This window comes from Rhinolophus ferrumequinum, chromosome 8 (assembly GCF_004115265.2).
Source record: "Rhinolophus ferrumequinum isolate MPI-CBG mRhiFer1 chromosome 8, mRhiFer1_v1.p, whole genome shotgun sequence".
In the NCBI taxonomy this organism is placed as follows: domain Eukaryota; kingdom Metazoa; phylum Chordata; class Mammalia; order Chiroptera; family Rhinolophidae; genus Rhinolophus; species Rhinolophus ferrumequinum.
The window spans coordinates 1997369-2012900 of record NC_046291.1 but is presented as its reverse complement, the minus strand read 5'-3'; the positions used below and the strand labels follow the sequence as shown (position 1 = coordinate 2012900).

At 52.9% G+C, this 15532-nt stretch overlaps 1 long non-coding RNA gene across 1 annotated transcript; it reads left to right on the top strand.

The window, feature by feature from the left end:
- Window positions 1–1726: 1726 nt before the first annotated feature.
- LOC117026124 (uncharacterized) lies at window positions 1727–5491 on the top strand. The gene is made up of 4 exons (XR_004423704.1): window positions 1727–1844; window positions 3648–3786; window positions 4122–4200; window positions 4739–5491. It is a non-coding gene; the product is annotated as an uncharacterized LOC117026124 (long non-coding RNA).
- The last annotated feature ends 10041 nt before the right edge of the window (window positions 5492–15532 follow it).

The following is a 15532-nucleotide window of genomic DNA, read 5'->3' as shown; positions in this document are numbered from 1 at the left end:
GCAATCATTCCAGCAACTTCTCAGCTTCTGTTGCATGACTCAGACAGACTCCCTACCTTTAGAATGTCATCATCCCTGCCATGCTTGCCTCTGGGTTGGCGTCAGGGCTGGGGGCAGGGGTATGGCCGCTTCTTGTGGGTCCCTGAAGCCTTGCTGGCTTCTGCTGCAGACGGGCCCTCTGCTCCCTGGTGGGTCCCCACAGTTCATTGCTGGCGTGTTTCTGAACGCTGTGGTGGCCGGGCCAGTGCTGGTCTCCTTGAGCTGGGTCGTGTTCCCGGTGGGTGCTGTCCTCGCCCTTTGCTACCTGTGACCCATCCTGGCTGCTGCATGCTAGAGACGCTCTGCTTCCACCCCTCCTCCATCTGCCCTGGCTTCCTTTGTGACCTTTGCCGCAGGGTCATGCACCCCCAGCCCGCTCCCAACGGCAGGCTCTGAATGCAGCACTCTTCCGTTGGCCTCCCCCAGGCAGGCAGGGATTCTGGGCGTGTCATGGCACAGTCAAGCTGAGGAAGGCTCCGTGCAGTCATGCTGCTCTGCTCTCTGAGGACGTGGCCACGTCTGATGGTCAGTGTGCAGGGGCATCTTCTCTGGGCTTCCAAGCAGGAAGGCAGGCAGAAGCCCCTCTGCCCGTGGCATCCCCCTCGGCCTCTCAGACACTGCGCCTGGAACGAGTTTCAGTCCACAAGTCCCTCTCCTTCTCTAATTCTCCCACCTGCAGTTCTCCCCCGGACAGGAAGGGGGCGTTCTCCCTCCTTCCCGGGTGGGAGAGGATCTCATTTATATTATACAGAACTGTTGTGAAACTACTAGATAGATTACCTCCTGAGTACTAAAGCAGGAGAAGTCCTTTTTCTGTCTCAGCAAAGTCTTGCTTTCTTGCTACAGATACGAAGTTCCTATTTTTCAAGTAAGAGATGAATGTTAATTAAGCCTTTCATTTCAGTTTGCTTTCCTACTCTAATAATCCGAATCTCCCTCCCTCTCCAGGGCAGAGTGTGCCCCTGACTGAGGAGGGAATGAGATGCTCAGACACGCAAGAGAAGAATGTACACAAATGCATTGCCGAATATTTCATCCCTACCGTGCCTGTGAATCTTTGACTCTCAAAATACATTTGGTTGCTCTCTGATGGTCCGTAGACCTCAGTGTGGGTGGCGAGGGGAAGGAGCATGTTGGTTGATATTGACATATTTATTTTGGCAGCTTCCTGAATTCTCATTTCCATCATTTTTCAGTTGGAAAATTGTATCATTTGCAAATAATAATTGCTACCTTCTTTCCAATATACTGTCTCCTATTTTGTTTTCTTTTCTACCTGCATTGGCTAGCCATTCCAGAACCATAGGTTATTTAATAATAACAGCAGAGGTAGCTTTGTTTTAGTTTTTGTTATAATGGGAATAGCTCTAGTATTTCATCATTAATCAAGGCATTGGCTGGTGCGTTAAATGATACAAAGATTTTATTTTCCTCTACTTATCAGCTGAATGGCAACACATCTCAGGAACATAGTGGGCAGATTTTACAACTCCCTGGTCAGTTTTGGTTATTAAAATCCATCCACTGTCAAGTCCTGTTTAAAGCTCTCCCCTTCCCCCATGCTGTGACCTGAGGACCTTGAAGCAAGAAGGGGACCTGCCTTGACCTCGTTTTCTGCGCCCGCTCCGCCTCCTCCCGGGGAGTGTGCACAGGGCAGCGTATCTGCCTTCTCCTCGCTTGTCAAAGCTTGAGCTCTGTGCTTTCAGCGTGTGTGGGAAGGGACGGCAAGGTGCAGGTGTTGCTTCCATGCCTGGGATCTGACTTCAGTCTGCTCTTTGGGCTGTGGCTGCGTATCCATGGGCCCGGTGAGCAAATGCTGGCTTTTTTCGCCTTGTTGGGTGTTTTCAAGTTCTTGGGAGCCATCTGGTCTGCTGTGCTGCATGCTTCTCTGACCTGGGAGCTCAACTCTGGTGTAGCCTCTTAATAGGAGTGCCAGGTTTAGCAAATAAAAATACGTACAGGACGTCTAGCTACATTTGAACTTCAGAAAATAATAAATAATTTTTTAGTATAAGTACGTCCCATGGGATATTTGGGACATACGTATAGTAAAAAAAAATATTTCTTTATCTAAAATTCAAATGTAACTGGCTGTCCTGCATTTTATCTGGCAGCCTACCTTTTCCATCTCCTCTTTCCCGGTGAGACGGCTCTTGGGCCGCTTATGTTCCTGCACAGCTCTGCCCCCCCCACCCCTCCCTCATGGCCAGCTCTGTCCGGCTGCTTTCCCCCTTCTCAGCTGTGAACACACCGGAACCTCAGGGTTGAAGAGCAATCTAACCAGGGGGTAAGATGCAGTCTGCCATGAGCTCTGGTAAGCCAGTCTTGGAGCCAGTGTGAGTGTGTGTGTGTGTGTGTGTGTGTGTGTGTGTGAGTGTGTGTGTGTGTGTGTGCATAAAATGAAGAATGCATATTAAATTTTGTCAAAAGCCTTTTTGGCTTTTATTAAAATGATCATATGGTTTTTATCCTTTGACCAATTGACATGATTTTTATTCATAGATTTCTTATGTTGCATCCCGGGACTAATCTCTACTTGGTGATAGTGTATTTTTTCCCCTCTGTAGACCACTGGTCTTCCTTTCCTAGTTCTTTACATAGGAATTTGGCACATATGTTCACAAGAGAAATCTGGTGAAAGAATTGTGTTTGGTTCTAAGATGAACTTGTTTCCACTTGTTTTAATTAAAAGTTTCTTTACTCTGTTCTGAAAGACCATTTACCACAGTTGCTAGGTGTTATTTGAACGCTTGAAATAATTTTCTGGTAAGACCATCGTCATGAGGTACTTTTTGGAGGTAGATTTTTGCTCTTTTGTTTCCTCTTGATTTCTTGTTTCCTTGTTCTGTCCAAATTGCCTCTGTGCGGTGGGCTCCAGCCTCAAGTGGAGCGCTCGCTGGCTCGGATTTCCGCATGGAAAGGGGTTTTCAGGCTGGTGGGTGGTGAGACAGGTGTCTGCACCTGCATTTCTCTTGCTAATTTATTACCAGGTTTCAAGCACTGGGGGGTTGTTTCCTCTCCTCCAGACGAGGGCGAGGTGACAATCCTAGTGACAGCACAATTCCTGGGCTGCCTGAGGGCAGACGTGGGAGAGGCGGGGGAGGGATGTCAGGAAGCCTGTGGGCTCCGAGCCAGCCGTCCTCATGGTGTCCCAGTGTTGACACTGATGCCCTGCTCCACCCCTGCCTGTCTCCGTGTCCTGTTTTCCACTTGGTTCTGAACTCCAGAGGGAAACAACGGTGTGTTTACTAGGCCCCCAAATCTTACAGATTGTCTCCCTTGCACAGAACCAGTGTCGGCAATTTGTTATTTTAGAGAAGTTACTGTTTTGAGATTCTTTTTTCCAAATACGGTAGCATGGGGCTATTAGAACATTTGTTAGTATTTTAAAATCTCCACTATATCTTATATATCCCTTTGAAGCGCCCCAACAGTGTGTATTTTTTCTTTATTTTTCTCAATAATTAGGATTCTCAGTGGTTTACTCGTTTTCATCTTTTCAGAGACCCAGCTGTTGGATTTGTTAATCCATTTCAGCTTTTCTCTTTACTCATTCATTATGTCCTGTTTTGCATCTTAATTCATTCTTTTCATATGTTCTCCTGTAGGATACTTTGATGCGCTTTACGAGTCCCTTGGTTTGGAGACATCCCCATGCTCTGGGCCGTCTCTTCCCTGCACACCCGGGGAACAAAGCCTGTTGTGACGCCAGCAGATCTGTAAGGAGCAGCCAGGCTCCGGTGGCAAGTGAGTGATGAAGGAAGCGTTCCCTCAGACAGGCTTCCTCAGACCTTCCCTAACAGGCAGCTTGCACCATGTGGCTGGCGGTGTGCTGTGTTGTTACACGTGCCACCGTTCACGCCGTAGAAATCCAGAGGTGGAGCTTTCTTGACCTCACTGGAAATATTCTCAATGCGGAAGAAGGGTGCTTAGGATTAGTTCCTAAAGTGATCATGAGAGAGAAAAAAAATCCCTGTACCCAAGACCTTTATCATAGTTCATGCATTTGTAGATGGTCCCTAGCTTTGTGGAACATCTAGAAAAATACTCATGGCTGACCCTTCCTCTATGCTTCCCGACAGCATACCTTGAAAAATTTTCTGAAATGTGACAGCGATGACAACCACACAATGACAGCATGCCCAGGCAAAACGTTAAAAGGTCAGTAAGTTGTTGGAGTGCTTAACTGATGCTTGTAAAAGTCCCGTATATATCCATTGATACCACAACGATTCACTGAACTTTCCATTCAAGTATGTTGGCATCATATAAAACGGGTCAGCAAACTCGGAGCTGTAGGCCCAGTCTGGCCCTCTGCTTGTTTTTGTAAATAAAGTTTTATTAGCACACAGCCATGCTCATTTGTTTCAACAATATCTATGGCAGCTTCCGTGCTAGAAGGGCAGCGTTGAGCAGTTGCAGGAAAGACCATTTGGCCCCCAAAGCCCAAATTATTTACTATCTGGCCTTTAATGGAGAAAGTTTCTCACCTCTGCTCTCTGCTCAATATGAAATGGTAGTTACTTTATCTCAGGGCCATGCAGCTGCAGATGAAGAGTTTTACACAACACAGGGAATGAGGTTGGCAAGAACGAAAATCCTCTGTATACAGCAAAAGAAAACCCCAGCAACAAACTCTGGTTTGCTCCAGACCTTCTGATCTGTTGTTTATCACTGAGCTATGTTTTTCCACAAACAGATGATGATGGTCAGAAAAATAAAGTTTTTGAGGAGGTGATTTTCCATAAACATTCTGCCTTCGTAAAACAGAGTCATCTTGAGCAACAAAAGGCGTATTGAAGACATTTTCAAACCTCTGTTTTGTGATCTCATTCCCACGTGGATTAAAGACGGGACCCATGAGCTCTGGAGAGGAGAACTCGGTTTGGAGTCTGAAGACTTTGATTCACATTCCAGTAATGGAACCGACCCCTGTGGCTGTGGACAAGACGAGTCTCCCACGTGGCCTCGTTTCTCATCTGTGAAATGGACCCATCTGAGAAGCGGAGCTCTGACGCCCCTTCCAGCTCTAAAACCCAGATTCTGTGGTTCTAATCTGACGGAAAAACTGACCGCCTGACTCTACCCCATACGAATGTGACAGTGTGATGTTCACACAATAAGGAAGCTGTAGATACGAAATCCCCTTCGTGCATATATGTTGCACTTAAGTTCTGAAGAACCCGTTTTTCAGTTTAAGCAGCTGAGTGAATTGACGTGGCCGACGTCTGGGCTTAGCAGCTAAAGCTTTTCTGGAAACAGTCACCTTGGGGCCAGAAGGAGGAGGGGGTTCTGCTCACAGAGATGTGACTGAGGTCCCCTGGACTGCATGAACACGTCTCCACGTTCGTGGCCACGGCTCTCGCACCACTGACACCCAATCCATCCGAATCTGTTTTATATTTAAGAAAAATGTACAGTGAACACATGACTTGTTTATAACACACTCATTGCAGATGATTTCAATTGTATAGCTTTCAAATGTCTGCAAATACTAACACCTTCCTGGCCTCCGACACGGTTCTGCTCTGAGTAGCATGTCCATTATTGTCCCCTCACAGGCACGTGACCCTTTGCTAATTTCACAGTCCACGGACCCTCGGCATCTGGGATATGGGAGGCGGGTGGAGACGAGGTGACAGCCTGCGTGCACCCAACACAACACTACTTCTGCTCCTTGCGAGAAAGTAGAATGCAATTCACAGGACGCCTCGGTGGTGCCGCCTCGGTGGTGCCGCCTCGGTGGTGACAACCTGCCGTGAGATGAAAGGACCCTGCAGCCGTGCTGAGCTGCCCGGGAGAGTGGTGGACAGGGTCTAATCCGAGAACGATTTCAGGGTTTGGCCCAGTGTCTGGCTCTTAGTAACAGACCAGTAAATGATGGGTATTCTTAGGGCAACGGAAAAGCTGTCTGAAAGCCGTTGAAGGAGGGAGATATCCAATTATCTCTAGTACTTATGTGCATTTTAATCATGATCTATGTGCGCTCAAGGCGCTGTGAGGACGTCGGCTGTCGTGGCTGGAAGGGACTGTAGAAACCAGCGTTTGGACTTGGGTCCTGAGAGCCAGGCCGTTAAAGTGGCTTGTTAATGGCCACCCAGGAATTCAAGGCAGGATGGTCTTTAATGTTTTTCTTATTTTCAATTGCAGATTCAAAGCATCCTAATCTGTGCCCCTTTTGAACACTCACAAAAAGGCGAGATAGCTGGCAATGTCACCGCGCCCCAGAGGCCATGGCCCACCTGGAAGCCCCGTCACAGGTGCAGCCATGAGCCTTAGGAGAGGGGGCAGAGCGAGTGCTCTTGCAACACAAAGCCACAAATTTGTGGACTGAGGAACGAGGGGCCAGGGGAGCTTGGAATGTTGATTTGCGTGATGCCAATCACGCTTCTCAGTGGCTGCTGCCTTACCTCTTCTAAACAGACGCAGCAGCAGCAGCAGTGTTCCTGTGGGCACAGCGGGCAGCTGGGAGGTACCCACAGTGTTCTTTCCTGGGAGGGGGCAGCCTGCTCCAGGCCAGGTCCAGGACACGACTTTGTTTCCCGCGGTGGAATCCTGGGAGGCTGACTAGTGGCCGAAGGGCATCCTGGGGCTAGTTAGACAGGACCTGGTGGCTGGACAGGACTGTGCGTGAGGAAGACAGAGATGGGGCAGGGGTGGCTGTGCTCCGTCACCGCTGCCTGCCCCAGGGCCCTGGATTTGGCTCTCAGCAGGCTGCCCACCGCCGCTTTGCTCCCTGCCCCTGTCTCTGCACAGCCTGGCATGCACTCGGTTGCATTAACACACAGCTCACCAGCAGCGCACCTCACCGGTTCCGAACATAAGTTAAAGGCAGCTGGACCTGGGTTTGAACAGGGACTTCCCACAGGGAAACCTGGGCGAGGTTCCAAAACCTCTCCCTTCTCCGTCCCCCAGTCCGCCTGCCTGCAACATGGTGACAACTGGTGCCTCGCAGAGGGACTAGGAGAACCAGGTAACGCCACGCTACAGCTCTGAGCAGATCGGGCATACGTGGCATCTCTGAATGGTGGTGCCCTCCGGGAGGTGTGTCCCCAGGTCATCTGCACCCCATTACTGCCAGGCCCCCTCCCCGAGGGGCAGCCCTGGCTTTGCAGTGTCTTCCTTCATTCTCTCGGTTAATTTATCAAATATGGGTCCCGGGGCCCAGGGGAAATGCTTGTCTCAACGTGACTCCGTACCTCGTTTTCCAGTTGGGGCGGGGCTCCTGGGTTTGCCTAGGGCTGTCCCCGGACATTTCTCAGACACACAGGCACAAGGGAGGTCCAACAAGGCTGAGGTGTGATGGTCAGCTGCCGAACAAAGGCAGAAACCCCTGCTGGAGCCACGTTGTCCCCCTGCACCCCACCAACTTCTGCTGGGCTACAAGGTCAGGCTGAGGTCACTCAGCTCGTTAGGCTGGGACCAGGACCCGATTTCATTTTTAGCCAATTTCTCATTGTTTTGACATTGTGGGTGGAGCGTAGACTTACAAGTGTCCCTGGGAACAAGGTGGCTGCTATTCTAGAGTGCTGGTTTGGTTTGGGTCACGGAGTCCTTGATGCACGCGGTGCTGGTGCCACGTGGGGCTCCCCCGCCTCACAGCCCAGACTGAGGCTGAGCATGTGGCATGGGTGGGCAGAGTCCGACGCCTGGGAGCGGCCGGCGGGGTTCATGCCACCTGGCAAGGCGCTTGGTGGCACTGAACCTTGGTCTGGGTCCCAGCCCTAAAACATGGAGAGCCACCTTCCGGACGCCCTCCACACATGGACCCGGAGCTCCGCAGAGAGATGTATGGTGTGGAGGCAGGAGCCAGAGCAACCAGCCAATCCAGGGGAGATCTGGGGAGCAGGCGTCTGCGCTGCTTGTAAAGGATCCTGCATGGAGAGCGGGACGAGCTCTTGCACACACATGGCTAGTGCGAATTCGAATCCACAAAGCACAGTGCGCTGGGGGAGGGGCGCTGAGCCGGGTGCCCGGGGCAGAGCGTGCACGTGACCGACCAAGGGGACTGTGGTCCAGTTCTAAGGGGCACTGGCCACCAACCAGAGGTTTCCCTTTCTGTGGCCGAAGGACACCCACCATCGTACTTGGGATTTTATGGAGAAGCCCTTTCTCGCTCCTTGAAGCGGGGCGAGGGGCTGTGGAGCTCTGTTGACATTGGCCAATGCCGCCGCTCCCCGGACCAGACGTGTGCATGCGTGTGTGCGCAGTCTGTGTGTAGTGCAGCGACCCAGGACGATGGGGAATGATTCTACCCAAGGTCATATTTTATCCTTGAGTTACTCAAGGAAAACCACACTGCACCTTCTGGCTTCCAGGCCCGTGCCTCACCTGCTGTGTCCAGGTCAGGGGGAGAGCACACCTGTGCGGTGGCCGTACCTGGCGGCTGTCTTTTCCAAGTCGGCTGTCTCTCCCTCTTGACTGTGGTGACAATGGCCCCTCATCCATACAAGCTTAAGGGTTCCTTGCACATATGTGACACATACAACACTCAGTTCGTCTTTCAGATATTGGGAAAGTTAATTTCTTGCTTTTTAAAATACCACATATCCCTTATACCCCAGAGAGTCATCTTGTGCCCTCAAGGTGTCACTTCTTATTTGGGAACCACTGACCCAAATTGTGTCCCCTTAGATCCATGTGCATTGAATTGTCACCTCCCAGCCATCAATAAGCACAGTTGAGTAAAATGCAAAAACATATCTCAGTCCGCACTCCTCACATTACGAGACTTGGGGTAAAGGTCCCATTGGAACCCTTTTACTCGGAGAGCTTCGGAATTGAGGTCGTGGGCTCGGACCTGCCACCAGCTGCACGCGGCTGGATGTCACAGAGACCCGGGAACCCAGTGAAGGGCGCCCTTGCCCCTCTGCGTGCTCTGTCCTCAGTGCACGAGGCCCACATTTAGACACCTAGTGGCCCGAGCTGCCTGTCACCCTCGCTCCCTGCACCCACTTAGCTACCGAGTCCTGATGAATTTACTTGCTAATACTCTTCAGGCAAGTCCCTTTGCTCCCCAGGCACTGTCACACCTTGGTTTGAGCACCAGCAGCTCGTGCTTGGGCTCCCAACACCCTGTACCCTCCCGGTGTGGACTGAAGGGGCTGGTTTGCAAAGCGCTGCCCAGGTGTAGACACGGTCGGCCCATTGTGCCTGGGTCCTCCTCACGGCACAGAGGTGATTGTGACTCTTCCAAAGGCCAGAGGCCCCACACCCTCCTCTTTCTGGGGCCCACACAGGACCCCCAGGCTACCAGAATTTGCATCCTAGAGTCTGTGTCAGGAAGGGACTCTCAGAAACAGCACTGTGACTACAGGGGAGCAGTGGCTTGCCCAAAGCCATCTCTGCAATGAAGGCCCTGTCTCTTGTCCTTTGTCCAATCCCCTCTCCCTTGTGACTGTGCTAGCAGTGCTGGAAGAAGAGCGCACAGTTGTTTTGCCACCTGGCAGATGGACAGGCCATATTTCTGCATCTCACCGAGAGCAGAGAGCTCAGCTGTGTGCTTGGGTTTTGCATGGATTCCATTTAGACAGAAGGGCTTCGGGCGGGAGGGGGTGCATGTCGGGAGGTGCAGGGCGCGGGCGCGGGAGGACCTAGTGTTGGGAGATCAGGGAGGTGAGACCACGAGGAATGAAGGCCATGCAGGCCAGAGTCCCAGGTCACCTGCCTCCTCTGTGGCCCGGCAAGGATCCCACGGCCTCTCTGGGCTCTGCTCTGTCATCCACCTGTGTCCCTTTCACATCTGGCTGCAGAAAGGTGGAATGGGGGCCAGTGAGCTGGAGTTTGGGGAACCCCGAGGCTGAACGCAGTCCGGCCATTGCATATGGCTTTGGGGAACTGGATCCTTCTGGAAGGAGTGACCGCTGGGAGGACGGTGTGTTTACCAAACACGGTTTGCAAACCTGATGTGTGCCTGGTAGGAATTATCCTTTTCTTCCTCTCGCCTGGCTCCCCAGCCCCAATGCCGACCTGGAAAGCATCAACGTCGCTCCCACATGAAGCATTTTTCGGGCCTGACATGCAAAGCTCTGATGTAGAAATTGAAATTTCACACTCTGAAGGGCCCAAATGGCTGCAGAGGTCAGCAGGCGGCTCTCTCGTCCACCCACTGGTGAGTCATGGGGGGAGATGCCGCCCCGAATTAACTTCAGCAGACACTCGTGCGTCAGAGGCTGTTGTGCTAAAAAGGTTTGCTTGACATCTGTGCCCCTCCAGCCCCCCCCCCAGCAGCACACACTCGACAATTTTAAGCCGAGGGGCACGTCCCACTGATCTGGCGAATACATCAGCTGAATGCAATCTGCTTTCAGAAACAGATGTCCCCGGGGGTGGGGGGGGCACTGAACACTGGTTAGAAGTTGCCGGAAGGTTCTTTATGAGGTTCTTGTTTTGTGGGATGGGGCGTGGAATGGCCAGGGAGTTTATTTTAACTGAAACACACCTAATTCGGGTGCCTGAGCTAGGTTTCTAAAAAGATTTTCTGAAGTCGCCATCCGAAAGGGGGGTATCTGTTTCTTGTATGCTTACTTGGGTGCCTCAATCTGTTTTCCTGAAAAGACCAGCAGGAAGTAGAAAGGGATTGCGGTCCGCCGTGGCTGGCCGGGATGAGGGACCGGGCAGCAGGCTCCAGAACCCCGTGTGATCTAGACGCCATGAGCACGTGGAATCAGGGCTGCCAATTGTACGGTCACGTTGCCTTTGGGAATCACACTTGCTTGCACATTCGTGCATGTTTGTCCTTATTTTGTTTCGGGCCTGCAGGTGTAAATGCTGTCCAGCCCTGAGCTGTGTGCCCACAGCAGGGAGCTGGGGGACAGAGAGGTCACGCGGCGAGGAGGGCATCTGCTCCACGGTGGCACCAGTGGATCTCACTTTATTCCTCACATTCTTCATGTGTGAGCAACTTTCTCTCCTTCAGACAAACCTCACGTATCTCAGAGGAGTGTTTAAATTATCACAGGATCCCCAAGGAGATGTCTGTTTCCTTTGTAAGTCATCCCCGTCTTGTGTTGTTTCCTGGTAAAGCGTCTCCCTCCGGGAGCTCCCAGCTGAGGATCTCCAGTGGTTGTTATCTAGACAGACAAAATCAGAGGGGTGTGACACCAATACAGTCCATGCAAAGGGAGGACAAAGTGGTGCAGCCAATCCAAAGTGACAGAAGACATCAACTCGTGCCAGGTGGCTTGAGGCAAATTGCCGCTGAGTTAGAGAGCCGGTGGAAGCCACCGGTCCTTAGAGGGCGCGTCCCAGATTTCACCGCCTTTCTCCGCGCCTGCTGGTCTTGGAGCCTTGAGGGAGCTCTGATTCTCCGTAGCCGTGGTGCCCGGGTCTAAATCAGGGGCTGGGGTTGACGACTCCCGGGTCCCTCCAGCTTTAATGCTGGTCTTTGGGGGCTAGCATTCTAAAACATCCCCAAACACGGACACAAACTGGAGACCAGTGAGGCACAGAGAGCACCTGACTCAGGGAGAAGGGTGTGGTGGCGGCCAGTGGTCCCCGCCCCCTGGCACCCGCCTGGGATCCCCACAGCTTGGGTGTGGGCCCACCTGCAGCTTGCTTCTCACCAGCAGACGATGGCACAGGTGATGGGATGTCCCCCTCCTGTCACAGCCTGTTATGTAAGACTCCGTCCTAGACTAGTGACGACGATCCCTCGCTGCCGGGAAGCGGTAAGCGCTGGCCCGTGCTGACATGGTCTGCGGAGACGGCCACGTGGCAAAGAGCTCTGGGCAGCCTCTCGTGCTGGAGCGACCAGCCAGGAAACGGGCCTCAGCCTGGCAGTCCCAAGGGCGGCACTCTGCCCATAGCGTCGGAGCCGGAAGGGGCTTTGCCCAGACTGGGGTTACAGCTTGGTGCGATCCTGACAGAGTACCCCGAGAAGCCAGGCCTGGGCTCCTCATCCAGAGGAGCTGGGAGGGAAGAAATGTGTCATTTAAGGCCACGAAGGTTGTCACGCAGCAAAACAACACTGATGAAATGGACAGCTTGGGCTCCTCGGGCCCTTGACAAGGGACCGCCTGTTGACCGATGCCTGTGCAGGCGAGGAGCCCCCACCCCACCCTGCCTCCCTCTCAGTCACTGCCAGCATGGCTCACACTGTTCAGATCTAAAGGATGTCACCTGAGCTCCTGCCGGCGTGTAGATACAGTGTGGAAACGGGAGCAAAAGATCAACAGTGCTCACAGGCACGTGAGCCGGAGGACCGGTTACTGTACCAGCCAGAAGTGGGGACCAAGATGGATTGCTCACGGCGCAGTGAGGCAGCCAGCTTATTAGACAAGCCCTGGAAGCTGGGGAAATGCAGCAGGGCCTCCAGGGCCACGGGAGCCGGAGGGCGCGTTCAGATTAGCCCTATGCCTGCAGCCCAGGGAACAGCCAGGCTGAGGGCCAGGAGGGGGCAGCAGGAATGTCACTGGATGTTAAGAATGAGGGCCCACGCGGGAAGATGGAGCTGCTTGGAATCGAGTGGACACTTGGTGGGCAAGTATGGAAAGTGGTCAGCTGAATGGCTTTCACACCAAGCTGGGGGCCTGGGCCATCCAGGCATCCCCGTTGAGAGGGGTGGTGTCTGGAGGTAGATGGGTGACCCAGAGCCCGCCAGTGAGAGCTGAGGTACTGTGGTGCCCAGTGGGGAAAGGAGAGGAACGTAAGTTCCCACAGGTGCTGTCTGAGGACAGACGGCTGACCTTGGCCAGCCCACGGGGCCCTTTGTCCCTGGCTCATCCCTGGCTTGTCCCTGGCCCAGGCTGTTTGCTCCAGCTTCTAGGTGAGGAGCCGCTGACCTGGGGCCTCTCGCAGGACACACAGACTCCCCGGGTGGCTTATTGTGTGAAGAGTGAGAGGGACAGCAGGGGTAACAGAGCCTGGCAGTTGGACGCTTTCATTTTTAGATGTAAATTATTCAAACGCGGGAACACATGTGCTTCAGGACGGTCTCCATTTCGGAAGCTTGTCTCGCCCCTGCGATTTCTGGCATCACGGAACTGCCTCTTCTGTCCTGGGGGCTTTGGGCCGGCGTGGCACGCGTGCCCAAAGGTCACCTCAGACTGGCCTGTGTGCACGGCCAGCATCTGAGGAAGCACAGCCTCCGGGGTCAGAGTTTGTCCTTTTACTACTCTTCCAAGTATTGGGTGTTGATGAATATAAAAGAAAAGAAACCAGAAATGCTGTTTGGGGTGCAATTTGAGATGCTCAGCCTTTTTCACAGTTAACCTGGTGAGATGGGGAGACTGGCATGATCCTGCGAGATGAGAAACCAGTCTCAGAGGTGGGAAGTGGCAACCCCAGGGCCCAGCGAGTACCGGCTGCTGCTCTGTGCTGTGAACCCGTGTGGTGCTTCATGCCAAGCACAGGGCACAGACGGGAACACCTGGCTCGCTTGCTCGGCACTGTGTGAAATGGGTGCAGGCGCCTGGCTTTTGGAGGCTTCAGGACTCTCCCGTGTCCTTCCTTTTCTCCTGACAAGTGTCGTTTGGATGTAATGAATGTGGTTCCTGCCAGCGCTGACTGATGGGCGAAATTACCTGCAGCAGGCACATCCTGCGGGGGGTGGGGGGGGTGGCCTCCCTAGTGCCGACCTCCCACGGAGGTGGAGCAGCTGGGAAACATCAGGTGACAGAGCTTTGGAGGGGGGTGGGGACGTGGAGGGTGGCCTCTCCCTCTGGAGAAGCTCGCAGGCTGCAGGCACCCAATTCAGCACATCTACTGGGCAGAGGACGACCTCTCAGGGTTTCTAACCACCCACTGAGCGCTCCCCTAGGCGATCTGAGTCCTGGCCCCTCTCCTGAGCTCAGCATGCACTTCTTCTGGGGGGCTGGGGGTGGGGGCAGGGCCGCTCGAGGACAGGAGGCAAAGGGGCCAAGAGCACCTAGTCTACTCCTGCCTTCCCTTTGGGTGGGAGTGCACCGATCTGAGCAATGGGATTGGCTGGAAAAAGCCAAGGGGATGGACTTCCATCCAGAGAGGCCAAGGCCACTGCAGGCACCACTCCCTGCATCTGGTTGCGCAGTGCTTCCCGGTGGGTTCAGGAGAACCTGTGTGGAGATGCAGCGTTTTGTGCCTCACACAAGGAAGGTGCTGGGCCACCACATCCCTCAGTCACACACATCTCCACTGAGGCCGGCAGGACAGCTGGCTCTGATGGTGCCAGAGAATTGGGACACCAGGGACAGACTGCATCCCAGGGGCTTAAGCAACAAAAGCTGCATTTCCATCCCCACAGGCGGGACACGGCCCTCAGGCTCTCTTTTCTGGGAACTCGGGACTTGTGAACAACTGAGAACAAGTGAGAACCTTGCCCCAGCCCTTTGAGCTTCACATTTTCTCCACTTGATCTCGCTGGAAGGTGACTTTTCTTCAGCTTTCTGGGAAGTCTGAATGAGATGTGCTCAGCTGCTGATTGTTGCTGAGGATAAGACAGCAGACTTTCATCCTCAGTGCGTCCACCTCAGAGCTCTGGACAGTCTGCGTTCCGAGAATGGACGTTTCCGCTGCTGCAGAATGAGAGCCGCCTGGTCCACCTCCATCCTGGACTCCAGTGTTTGTGGGAGAGCCGTCTTCACTGACATTGACAACTCGGGGTACAGGAAAGAGATCGTGAAGCTATTTGGATTCAAATGTTGGAAGTCTTCGAGGAAGTGGAAAAGCAAACTCAATCCACTCTACTTTTTCTGAGAAGGGCAAAGAAGGAGGAACAAAACTCACTTTCCTGTCTGCTCATTGCATTCGCCAGCGCAGTGCTGGGGGCACTCTTGTCTCTTTTCCTGGGGGCTCATGCCAGAAACCGATTATCGTAGGACAGCTCATTGAGCGTTCCTATGCAGACACAGGCAGGGAAGTGAAGTGAAATATTTCAGAAGAGAAAGTTGAAGAGTTTTTTGGTAGCCGCAACTTTCCAGAAGATTCTATCAGCCCAGACTCTGCCATCACCTGTGTGTCCCCAGGTGTTGTGATAGCTGGTACAGTAACACCTGGGCTGACTTCCACACTCTGGGGCTCAGCTCACGGCCATTTGTCTGAGGAAGTGGAACAAGACTGCTTTTGGTTTCTTTAGTGAACTGGTCAACTTCGGTGCTGATGACTGATTGGGTTAGGGCCCCAAACGGGTGCAGAGCACAGAGCAGACTCCCAGGAACCAGCCCCACAAGACGCCGCTCAGGTGCCACCATCCCAACAAGACAGCATGAAGATGGACGTTTCTGGAGAGCCAAGAAGCATGACTTGCTCTTCACGACCTTCCTGGGTCTGGTAGGTCACACCATGTTAACTATCAGGATAAAAGTAAACAGTTTTGTCAACACATAGGCCACTTAAAAGAATGCTCAGAAAACTAGGACACATGTCATTTTTCAGAAAACTCATTAATTCACCTCAAATCCTCCTCCTTCCATCCATATGTAATACTGAGAGCCAACTGCTAAAAATCAAACAAATGGACATGTTGAAGATATCAACCAGTAGGAGACAACTTTGGGGGAAACTTTTTAAATAAAAC